Consider the following 13,916-nt stretch of genomic DNA (forward strand, 5'->3'; position numbering starts at 1 on the left):
GCAACAAAGTTTTATATAGAGATTCCCAGACTAGGTTTACATAGTAAGTGGTTTGAGTAAAAATTATCATGACAAAAAGATGATGTATAATGTATATATCATATCATACATAATATTATTAATAAGAGATATTCCCTAAATGTTGGATGAAGGACACAAAATCTAAAAAATGATTTTTTTGAGTCTAGTTAATGTAAAATAATTAACTTTACAAGTACATATAGTAAAATTAAGTAATTAAAATTACTTCAACAACTCATTTGATATGGTAAAAATATCAAATAATAGTACTAAACAATCCATTCCAGGTATGATAATGCAGGTTCTTATCCTCCAGGTTTCCAGTAATCTTTGAATGGCTCCTGTAACCGCATTTATTTACTTAGATACTTCAAATATAAAACTTATGTGTGTTCAAATATTGAGGGAGAGAGAGGACATTGGGCTGTTTGCATTAGTTCCCAAAGTTTTATAATTATTACGTTTTCTTATTCGTTGGCTTAAAAACTTTGGGGACTTTTAATGTATTTTAATTGGTTAATTCATTAAGTTGAGTATCTAAACCTTTCAATCACTAATTATAATCTACAGAAGGGGTAATTTTGTGTATCATCATTAAGGATGTACATCAATCTATTGGCCATTGGCCCTTTAGATCCCTGACAAATGGTACAAAACTTTAGTTGGGCTTGGAATTCCCAATTTTCTAACATGTTATTGCTGCGCTACTTATGGACATAATTGTCCTTGTTTTTTAGCATTCATATCACCTATCCATGCATGTGATGGAAAAAGCTTGTAGTCAATCTACAAGCGGAATACATTATTATGTAAAAAATATTGGGATGCAATATTATTACTATTCCTAATTTCCTATATATATGTATATAGAGCCCCTGCATCTAGGGGCTCTATATTCTGAGGGCAGAAAAATAGCCTAAAACCATACCCAGACTTATTTTCTAAAATATATTAAATAGCCTAAAACCATCTCATAAAAGGCTTCACTGTAAAGAAGAACTATATCGGTTCAGCGGTTAGCGAGATCCTTCTCTACAGACAAAAAACGCTTATAGGATAATATGACTATGATTCTATAATGTCCAAAGTTCAAGAGCAAATTTAGAATTTATAAGTGCTTCTCGTACACTGCTCGTTGTCCTCGTTTTCGGGTATATAATTGTTTTGAATTTCAGCCCACCTACACGTCAAATTAAAGACGTTTAAACGTTTTCTACTGCTATGTCAGAGGCGTAGCATGAATAGTATTAAAATGCCTTTGACCAAAATAGGTGTAACAGACAAAAGTAGTAAAATAAAAAATTTGTTGACCATAGTACTACGTAACCATGCACTTCATTATCAAGTTCTGGTTCTTAGACACACATAAAACTATTAACTAACCCTATACTTTGAAGTTTTGTAATAAAAAAATTAATTTCAAACCTTCCCTAGACCCACAGGACTCTTTACTGTAAAGCAAAATAACATCAAATGTGTGTTTAGCGAGATTAATTGCTACATACAGACACACAGACATTCTGTTACTTTCATACAAGGATGATAAATATAGAAATATAGTAAAAATGTGCAGTTATAAGAAAATATTGTATATTGTACTTATGATTTATGTTTGAATAAATTATTATTTATTTCCTTTCCCACCAATTCAACCACTCAACTTCAGTGTACTTCCATTACCACATATCCTATTATATAAAGTAGAACGATGTCTGCCTGCCCGTCTATCCATCTGTCTGCCTGAAGCTTAGGATTTCGGTAACTGCTGAACCAATTTGGTTTTACTCTTCAGGGAATACACCTACCTATCCTGTGGTGGTTTTAGGCTATTTTATTTGGGAGTGGGACCCCCCAACCTTCCAAACAAGAAAAAAAATTTACTTAAACAAAGAAGTGAGGAAGGGGAACCCCCACCTCAATCTTGGGGCGAAGCCCCAGTGAAAGCCCCCTTCCAAAAAATATATACGGGAGGGGGAAGCCAAAGTCGCTAGTATTATATAAGGAAGTAAGGTTTTCATGATCTGTTGTAGCTTAAAATTTCGATAACAACTGGACTTATCGAGTTATCCTTTTTAGAGAAGGCTTACGCATGTCCCAAAATGGTTTTAGGCTTTTTTTCCCCTTTCTCACTTACTCCTTTGAATAGAGCAATTAGATTTTAGGGGCGCAGCTACTAGTGATTATAAAAGTAGCAAATAAAAAAATCATATTTGTACAAACAGACAAAGTGAGTTAAAGAATAGATGTTAACTGATCAGTGATAAGAGGGAGTAAAATGAAGAAAAGAAGCTTTTTAAAAATTCAGATGTCTATCTTGAATAGCAGCTGAGATATTCATGTTTCCCTTATTGTGTTACAGACAGAATATATTGCAGAGTGCTATGCCACTTAAAAGGCACAATAGCAAAAAAATAATAATATGAAGGAAAAAGGCAATCCTATTATATAGAGTATTGATGTTTTTTTGTCTCAAGTTTTAGATCTCAATAACTGATTGAGTTCTCTATGTTAGGTAAGCTTAACATAGGTCCGGTAAAAACGTAGTAATATCTTTTTAAAATATAATGAAAAAAGGTCTTGGCACTAATTACTATATCTCAATAAGTTCTAAATTTTCTTTCATTTTGAATTTTTAGCGGTTTCCCTTTTTTGGACCAAAAACGGCCTTTTTGTGCTTTTAGTAGGTTAAGTTAAAATAGCTCCTTAGCACGCCGTAGATATAGGATAGCAATGGTTATTTTACAATTTTGGGGTCGGACACATCCTACTTTCAGAATTTTTACGCTTCTAAATTTTGTGTGGTCTTTATTCTTATTATTAATGTTTTATGTAAATGTCTTTGATAAAAACTTCGGTTTTCCTGCTGTTAAAAAGTCTTAATTTTTAGAGGCGCTTCTACTAGATATTTTGATTTTAGGGAAGGTTTGTGTGCCTAGCGTTGTTCCCTCAACTTAAAATATCATTTGGACAAAAGAAGTTTAATTTTTTTAAAGTAAATACATTTTTGTGTGCCCTTTTCTATACCTAAGTTGTTTTCATAATACATAGATAATTTAACATTTATTTAACTTTAGCTTGGTTTAATGTATATAATAAGATTATTATTATCAATTCTAACACAAAAGTAAGGGATCACAAAATCAACTGGGCCCGTACAAATGCGCAATCTATATTTTGTTTAAATATAGTTCTTTATATGCATAAATTGGAATAAAATGATAATTTTTAGTTGAAATCTTACATAAAATATTTTACTTTCCGTCATGGTAAGTTTTATAATTCTGGCTGCTTCTATTATTACTTACAGAAAAGGTAACAGTGGATATAATTGGGATTGAATAAGCCTCCTCGATTTTCAGTTTTAAAGAGAAAAACGAATAATTGTAGATTTTCCTACGGCAATCTCTTTGGAGGGCAGTGGCTTCCACGCTAAAAAAAACCTATAGGCTTTATCTAACCAGCAGTTAGCGAGATCTTTCGGTACAGACACGCTCACTTTCAGATAGTCAGACAACAATCTTTAAAAAGGGAGAGGGCGCGGTTGAAGTATTTCTGATAGTAGGTTTAGGCTACATAAGTACCTTATTAGCAATGCATGCTATGTGTTTTATTACTAAACCTTCTTAGGACCTATGAAAAGCTTTACTGTTAACAAAACCTTATCGGTTAGGTGGTTAGTAAGATCCTTGGGTACAGACAAAAAGAGACACACAGAAAACTGTCCCGAATTTGTATTAATTTTGAGGAACAAGACTCCAGTTACGTCATATTTTTCTTTCCCGAAAAAGGGAAGGGGGAAAGAAAAAAAAGGGAAGGGGGAAAGAAAAAAGAGATGGGAGAAAAGGGGGTTTTCCCCATCTCTTTTGAAGAGATTTTCTTCCCCCCTTCCCTTTTTCGGGAAAGAAAAATATGACGTCACTGGAGTCTTGTTCCTCAAAATTAATACAAATTCGGGACAGTTTTCTGTGTGTCACAAAAAGACAGACACAGATTCTGTTACTTTTATATGAGGTAGACAGTCTAGATAGAAAAAAAAATATCAAAAGAGAAATATAATTTCTCATGATAGATAGATAGAAAGATGGTTAATAAAAAGATATGAAATGTAAATATATGACAATGATGACATAAGAAAGGGAATAATATTTAAATTTTCAACATTAATTTCCCATTCATTTCAATCGTCCTATCTCTCATGCATCCCCCCCCCTCACCCTGTCGCGAAGTGTAATTCATCCACTGGTTATCAGGTTCAAGTCCTTTTAGGTTGAAATCAACAAGAAAAGGCGAGAAAAAAATTGTGATCTCATACATATTGCCTCGTGCATTGAGCATTGAATATCCTTCATAAACAAATGAAATATACTTAAATATACTAGGGGACTTAACACTAACACTACACAATATACCATAACCTAATCTGACCTAGAGTAATGAACATACCAATGAAAACTAACCCTCCCCCCCCCCTTTATAATTTTTTAAAACTAATGTGAGGGGGGGGGGGGGTAATTTGGTCATTTTAAACTCCAATGATATTTCAACTTTTTTCTCTCACACAGGAAATCATTGAATTCGTCATTTCTGCATATACATTTATCAACAGAGGGAAAAATAATGTCCTTTGGTAGCGCAGCAATATCAAGCTAACAACCTCCTTGATTGAAAAATCAAAGAGTTGAGCTTCATTCAGAAATACATATTTATAGAAATATATCTAATTCTGCTTAGTAAATATACCGATAAATTACCACAAAACCCTGTAATTCCCCTTTTTAAAAGTAAAGCTTTTGGGAATAGTCCCTTTCGTAACATCGCCCCATAAGGGGCGATTCGTCGAATTTTTAAAATGGCTTTTTATATGTTATTTTAGGTTAGGTTATATTGGGTTGGGTGAGTGCCCCACAGGGTTAGGTAATTGGCCCCGCAGGGTTAGAGCCCACCGCAGGGGCTAGAAATACAAAGAATCGCCCCATAAGGTGCGATGTTACGAAAGGGACTATACCCAAGCTTTTATATTATGAAGGCCAGGCCGTACGATTTAGAAAACGTAACAACTCTATAATAATTACCAGAAAGTCCATACGTCCTTTTAAAATAGGCTTATGTTAAACTTTTTGGCACCGATTTGCTGTGTGATAATATTATCCTATTCATCTGATTTTGGGAACAATAAATCCTATGACAACAAAATACAATAATTCAAGCAAAGCATCTCTATTATCAAGTGCCAAAGCTTTGAACGTTTTTCTGAACTGTCTTTTTCAATAAACACGATACAACGTAATGTAATAGTATAGGTATTATTAACTATTTCAGAAATCTTAATAAAAATAAACCCAAAATATTTTTGATTATTTTGTTTTAAGAAGATATAATGAAGGCTGTATGAATATAACGGAAGTAGGGATAAGCTTCCAGTCAGGGATAAAGGACCAACAATCAGCTTTTCTAAAAAGAAAAAGATTTTTTGGTAGTAAAACTAATTTTTCTCAATAGATTAAGCATGTACTTATTGTACATACAAAAAGAAAATGATTTTGCCTCAAATAAATATATGATCATTATTTAGACAACATTTATTTTTCTCAATGAGATAGGGGACAATACATATCACTGGTACCCAAAGTTTTATAATTTCGCTATCTCATTCGTTTGCTTGCTACTTTTATGGAATCATTTTAAGCTTAAGCTTGGTGTTATAAAATAAGAACCATCAGACAACCAACCATATAACTGAATTATCCCTGAATGTAAAGTGTCTTTCCTATCCCCCGACCCCTGCTAAAAAAACCGGAAGTGGCGAACACGTGACTACAAACCGTACACAGCAAGAAGTCGTACACAATTGTAGTTGAGGGGTGGTTGCAAGGGGGAATAGTGTTACTCACATGCAGCTGAAACTCTAGCGTAGCCACTTTATTACTTTATTTGTGCAACCCTTCTATTGGGTCATTGAAAATCAACCAATGCTGTCGCTTATATTAACACTGCCAAGTTGCAGAAAAAATTTAGAAGCAGACGAAAGAGGTCTTTGAAAAAGAAAGGGAGGTAGTTGGTTGTATATAAATCTATACTATAGATCTGTTGGATATACCATAAGATTTCTTTCATTCTTTACGATATTAGACTACATAATATTGTTTTATACACATGTCGACAATTAAATAGTTCTTTTAAATGTTAAATGCTTGGGGTGTAAATTAAAAATTGTAATAAATTATTACTTTGCTATTTATTTGAAGTAGCTTTTTTTAAGAGCACCAACATAAAAAGAATGTTTATATAAGGGAATAATATATAAAAAATTAGCATAGAAAATGTTTGTTTCTATATTTATTATACTTTTCTTGTCAACAACAATATAAAACATTTATATTTTTAAAAGCGAAGCTTTTCTACTTTTAGGGTCTGTCCTTACGTCCGTCTATGGCAGATAGTTCTGATGGTTAATTTAGCCATTTTAGAATCTTCCTATCTAAGACTTTGCATGATAGTTGATCTAACAGTTAAGCACAATTTAGAGAGCAAAAGCAACTCTTTAATCATTAGAAGAATGTCCATACGTCTGTAAATATCTCAATTCTAGCAGCCATAGGACATCAGCTAAAATTACTGCTCCATCCAGGTACTGAGTTAAAACAGGGTGTCGTCACTTCCACAAAGCGTTTAGTCACGTACAATACTTAATTTAAGAAAGAAAGTATCCTACATAAGTTCAAATAATTTAAAATTTAAATGTACAAGGTTCCAAGTTGTGATCCTGCCAGTGTAAAAATCCTCCAAGTCTCATGTCAAGGAAATTTTGGATGGCTCTTTATACCAAGTACCAAATTCAAATCCAAAGTTTTTTTCCTTTCATTGAATTGCCTTAATTTTAATACTATTTCTGTAGATGACCGAATTATGTTTTTATACCTTAAAGACACACACAGTGCGCACAGATAACCAAACATCCATCTACTGTTTTGTAATTTGTAGACGTATATGCAGGTTAAATTTGTATTTTGGAAAATATATTTCAGAGGTTGCGTGAATATATTTGGTATATTAAAGAATTATACAAACTATTAAATTTAATTTCTTCAAATTCATGAAATGGTTTTAATAAAACAAATAAAGAAATAATGATTTAACCCTTAAAAAACTATAGATTGTATTTTTCTAATAATTTTATATGTGATTTAAAAATCTTATAATCTTTTTAATAGGATTTCGTGTAAAGGTTTCGTGATTTTTCTTCTACAATTATTATCAATTACAATTGTCTTTAAAAATGCGGGGGTTTCAGTTGTTTCACTTAAAGTACTATTGGAGTACAGGGGTTAGGTTATACTGGGTAGTCCCGTAGGATTCTGGCCTCCTACAGGGGTTAGTCATTACTACCTTACTGCTTGTATTTCATTAATTTTATAAAAATAAGGACGGTAAGGGGTGGGGGGTGGGCGAGTTCTTTCAAATCAAATTATGGAGTGAAAAATTTGCAGATATTTTAATATGATATTGGGAGATTTTTTACAAAATTGTTTTTGTAATTCCGTTCCCCATAGCCGTTTCAGCGACTTCATTTTCAAAAAATTGTTTATAATTTGAAAATTTCAAAAATTCTAAATGAAATATTTAGAATTATGGTTTGTATATAAAAAGTAAATTCCCCTGTTTATCTTTTTAATAATATACATGGTGTCCAAAAAAAGGAAAAAGGATTTTTAGCTTTTCAAATTGCTTAAATAATCGACAAAGACCAAATTGTGTCAAAAATGATCCATGTGACGTCTTAAAAACGAGGGAGATGAGAGGAGAAGTGGGAAAAAAACCACTAAAAAAGAGATGGATAATCCCTCATTTTTATGATGTCACATGGATCATTTTGGACACAATTTTGAAGCAATTTGGTCTTTGTCAAATAATCTGATAATTTAATGGCTTGAGTGTTTCTTCTTATCCAGTGATCTAAAGGGATAGGACAAAAAGCAATAAATTGATGTACATCCCCAAAGATTATACACAAAAAGTTTCCCTACAATAAATTACAATTAGTGGTTAAAACAGTTGAACACCTGACTTTTTAAACCAAATAATCAAAATTGAATAAAAGCAGAATAAAAGTCCCCAAAGTTGTTGAGGCAACGAATAAGAAAATGTAAATATAAGACTTTGGGGACCAGTGTAATAGACAGTCCATTGTCCCCTCTCTTTCTCTCTCTCTCCTTCTTATCACATTAGCTTCAATTCCCTACCTTCTTATTAAAATCCCCTTACAACCAAAAATAAACACAATTAGATATTTAAAGAAAATTAATAAAATAGTTATTTCTCGCATCGTATTATAAACGGCTTTCCGCGGATATAGAATGTACAATTATAAGATTAAAACCAGTCTTTTTAGCCCCGAGGTGCCGAAGGCACGGGCTAAAAAAAATGGTTTTAATCTTATGATTATACAGTTTGATATTCGTAGAAAGCTGGATGTAATATGATGCTAGACATAGTTTTTTCGTGTGGATGAGAACCAGTTCCTATCCACCGGATTCGAATGAATACGATGAAGACATTATGTCAATTTCTTATTCCAACCTTTCTAAAAATCTTTACCCAAAAAACATAATTTTTCTTTACTCCTATTAACACAGAAATGATGAAAATGGGACCTACAAAACTGGAAATAATCTTTCATTTATCATCCGCAAAAAGGTGTCAAAAATACGATGCAAAAATAACTATTATTGTTATTTTCTTGCTATTAAAGACACTTGCAGAGCTTTCTTTGATTTGCAACTTGGTTTTTCTATATTTTCAATTATTTTTTTTTATGCAGCTATTGTATTACTTTATGCCTTTAAAATGAACACAGTAATAGTGTCTGACTGATTATGACGTAACAAAAAAATTAGCCAATGAGAGGCCACTATAAATTTTACCATTGGTCAATAACGGCCTCTCATTGGCTAATTTTTTTTTGTTACGTCATAATCAGTCAGACACTATTACTGTGTTCCTTTAAAATTACATTTTCTAGACTAAAATGTAGAGTTATTTTTGTGAACTATTCAGTTTCTGTTGCTTTTTAATTAAAAGAATAAAAAAGTTAATTTTTTTGTGGGACACACTGAAAATATAAACCTTCTTGATATGAAAATCCTGTGATAGCTTATTTACCACTTCGCTGAAGAAAATTAATCAAAAAGGAATAAATATGAAATATATCTGGGAGGAATACTCCACTCCCCCCCCCCCCCCCCTCCCCATATACTGTAACCTAATGTATCCCCAATTCCTTTTTGAAGTAGCAAATCTTTTCGACAAACGAAAAAAGACTTCTTTGTATCCTAGGTAAGACAATTATAAATTTTCCAGTATTGCTTTGAAACCGATAAATATCGGCTGAATTAGAACCAGTTCTTATGATTTTTTACTTTTACTATCTACAAAAGGGGTAAGTTTGTTCATCGTAATAGCGGTGTATTTTAATTTATTGTCCATTGTCTTATCCCTTACAGAAGCAGCTTATAGTGCCTATAAAATAATGAATTCATAAAAAAACAAACGACCTATGATAGGCAGTATACATTTCAATTGACCAATAGTAGGCCAGTATGACGTCATTTTTTATATGCACTATAAGCTGCTTAAAACTGACATACCGTACAGTATATTTGCAGAACTAATAATTGTTGAATATAGCTAATAAATAGGAAATCTAATTTATCAATCTAATAAAAATTTTCCCTTCTTATGATATGAACCGTAAGTTATGTTATTAAGATATTATTATTTACATATTCCTTTTACACCATGTCAAACTTGCTCGCCCACCCCCCCCCTTCCTCAAATCCTTATACTAAAGTATCTGTGTATCTGTGTGTCTGTACCGAAGGATCTCGCTAACCGCTGAACCGATCAGGTTCTCTTTAACAGGGAAGCTTCTCATAGGTCCCGGGAAGGTTCATAACTATTTTCTCCCAACCCCCCCAAAAAATAAAAAATTCCCCCCCCAAAATTTTTTTTTTTTTAATTTTTTGAACTTAAATTTAAAATGAGTGGGGGGGCATGCCCCCCCCCCCCAAAAAAAAAAAAAATTTTCGCCCCCCCCCCCCAAATTTTTTTTATATTTTTTTTTAAAATCTAAAATAAGAAATTGGGTTATTAAATTCGACTCTCTCCTTCTTAAGTGCCCTTAGAGGCCTCTAGGGGCGTAGCCGCTAGTAACCATACATAAAGTGTCTTGAGTAGCTGCAACTAAAATACTAAAAAATTTAATCTGCCATTTGTGAGCTCTTAAGTAACACAGCATTTTTGGATATGGGGCGGGGTTGGGCGGAAGGATATTCTGAATATAATGGAATCGTCCGAACAATTTTGATGTGATATAAGGTTGATTCAGAGAAATAAGTTCCCCAAAAAGTCACTTAGTTTGGTTCAGAGTATGGGTTTGACACACCAAGATACTAATTCAATTATCGAAGATACTCTATAATTAAGACATGTTCGTACGTTTGTTAGGCGTATTAATGACTTTAGTTAGTTGAACATCATAGCATAAACAAGCAATTATTCTTTTTATTTAACCTAATTTTAGCTTGTAAATACTTCCCTTTTCATGCACATGACTAAACAATAAACAATAAGAATAAACCCTCTATATGATAACCCAAACAGTTTATACTACTTTGCTGTAAATGTTTGATCATTTTAACCCCACGTCAAGTAGTAATCTCCCCTTAATGGCATCCATACAATTGGGTCCCTGAAAACAAACCATCTAAAGTTTTATTTCGTTTCATATCTTCAAATTCTAAGAGAAAAAATGATAACCTGTTCAAGATAACCCTTTCACAACATGGTATTTTTTCAATATCTAATTTTTTAGTGATGTGCATGATAATCAAGAATAACGTTCTACTGACAATTAAACACAAGCTCAATCTTGCATAACCAACATATCAAGCACCCCACAGAGCCTACAAAAGATTATTTTTGCCAATATCTCCCATTTGTGGCTAAAACAATTGGGAGTTGAATTATGACTGGGCTGTACAAAGTAATCGTTTTCAAACTTTTCCACCATATTTTTAGGGGTACTGCAGTGTTAATATTGTTTATCATAATCGGATTAACAATAATTAACAGTCTATTATATTTGTCTCTAAAATTACAGCTCTTGACATAGTTTGTGAAGGAGCCTTGAAGCTGCCAATTCCATGGGTATAGATGGGTGAATAATGATGTTATGTTGACACCATATGGCAAGGGCATACAAACAATTTACAATGGGGGGAGGAAGAGTTAAACCCCTCTCATACTTAGAAGTATGATAGACCTTACACACCAGGCTACAATTGAATCAAGACAAAAGTAAGTGCCGAGCTCTATAACCTATGTATGGTGAAATTAGACATAAAACCATAATGATTCCAGGTAAAACCAAAATATTTCAGCGGGATCTTTTTGAGAAAATTAGATTTGAATATTTCAAATTCAATTTTCACACCCTAGGAGTTGCCGCATAATCATGACAAGAAAAGCAAAGATTATAAATTTGAAATTTTGAACAACTTTGCTTTTATGAAGTCTTTATAAAACCTCTCTATATATGATTTATTTAAGGATGAATTTCCGTGACCTTAGCAAAGCAACTGATAAAAATGGCAATTAATTAACTCCCTTCAGGAGTGGTTTTATGAAAAATTTTATAAAAGCAAAGTTGTTCAAAATTTTAAATTAATAATCTTTGCTTGTCATGATTATGCGGCAACTCCTAAGGGGTGAAAATTGAACTTGAAATTTTTAAATCTAATTTTCTCAAAAAGATCCCGCTGAAATATTTTGGTTTTACCTGAAATCATCATGGTTATATGTCACCATACATAAGTCCCAGAGCTCGGCACTTACTTTTGTCTTGATTCAATTGTAGCTTGGCGTGCTTACGAATAAAAAGCCAGAAAAGTATATCCAGGGATCTTAAGGGATAAGACAAAGAACAATAAACTGATGTAAACCTTTAATTATGAAAAAATAAAATTACCCGTTTGTAGAATAGAATTATTGGTGTATAAAATTTGGACAAAGTTGGTTTGTACTATAACCCATTAAAGAATTTTCTCGTATTCATTCGAATCCGGTGGATAGGAACCGGTTTTCATCCATACGAAAAAACTATGTCTAGCATCGTATTATATCCAGCTTTCTACGAATATAAAAATGTACAATCATAAGATTAAAACCAGTTTTTTTATCCCGTGCCTTCGGCACCTCGGGGCTAAAAAACTAGTTTTAATCTTACAATTGTACATTCTATATCCGCGGAAAGCCGTTTATAATACGATGCGAGAAATAACTATTAAAGATGTCAAAAGTTTTAAAGCCAACAAATGAAAGATTGTATTTATAAAACTTTGCAGACAAGTATCCCATTATACAAAGCAGTAAGGTTGTTTTATCTGTAGCTTAACCCATGGCAATAGCTACTGAACCGATTGAGTTCTCTATTATAGCGAAGCTTCACATAGGCCCTGAAATGGTTTTATTTTATTTTATTCTTAGATGCAAGTCTTTGTGTGGTTTTAAGCTAATTTTCTGTACATCCTTTCCCTTTGATACGGAGCCCCTACATACTATGAGCGCAGTCACTAGTAAATACAGTTTATTATCCTCCACATGTCTGAATGAAGGAAAAGCGATGTAGAATAAACACCGTGTATTCTACATAGCTTAGCTTTGTATGGAATGATAGGCCATTTATGCCATATCTAAGAGTCTCTAATTGCATTGGTTTTAATCTATAATATAACAAAGAAATATAAAGTAGAACGATGTCTGTCTGTCTATTTGTTTGTTTGTACCAAAGGATCTCGCTAATTGTTGAACCAATCTGGTTCTCCTTAACAGGGTAGCTTCTCATAAGTCCCAGGAAGGTCTATAACTAATTTGTGGGAGGTTACCACCACCCTCCCAAGGGAAATCAAATTAGTCCGACCGCCTTGGATGTGTTAACGTTAATTATGCCCCTTAGAAATGGAAATGTTGTCAAAAAGTTTCAGCCTTCTATCTGTCATAGAAGCCGAGAAAATCACGTTTCCCCCACTTTTTCTCAGACAGACGGACAGACGAACGGACATTTCGAATTATAGAGTAGCGTCGCTACTAAAAAGTAGGGGGAGGGATTAAACTGTAAATGATCAGCCCCTTAAAATTTGCGAACTTGTTCTGCAATTTGTAAAAACTTTCAGGGGTAAAAAAAGAATCCTTGGATTGTTCAATGTAACGGTGTTAAAACTTTTCCACCAATAATTTTCATTTCATTCATGTAATTTTGTCATCATTATTATTGAAGGGGGGGGGGGGGGGTACATAAATTTATCAAATATAGATCAATCCATATTTGGGGAAAAGACAGAAAAATAGATTTGCTATTTTTGGATATAGTCTTTCGTGTTCTTATGAAGCAATTTATTTTTATACTTGTTTACTACTTATGGATATAGAATACATGGATATTGTGATAGGTTTCTGCAAACATTGATAAAATTTTACTCACAGCTGGCTAAATATAGCGATTTATTTCTCTCCTTTTGAGTTTACCCAAACCTCTCCCCTCTTCCATCGGAACGTATTGACAAATAATAGAGGACTATATTAGCAACCTAAATTGACTATATAAATTAAAAATATCCATGTTTTCTTTATCCATTTTCACACTAGACTACAAAAAAAGATAACAGAGTACACAAAAGTGTTATTACAAAACAGCAATTTTCATCTGAACAAGAATAAATTTGCCTTTAGCCTTTATGCAAAAGAAATAGTATTGTTTTTTACATAAATTATCATAAAAAAAGTTTTGTGCTACAATGCTATTTATAAATTCATGTTTTTTCCTTCTTAACGCCTAAAAT

This window comes from Acartia tonsa, chromosome 11 (genome assembly GCF_053477335.1).
Source record: "Acartia tonsa isolate MP-2025a chromosome 11, ASM5347733v1, whole genome shotgun sequence".
NCBI lineage: Eukaryota > Metazoa > Arthropoda > Copepoda > Calanoida > Acartiidae > Acartia > Acartia tonsa.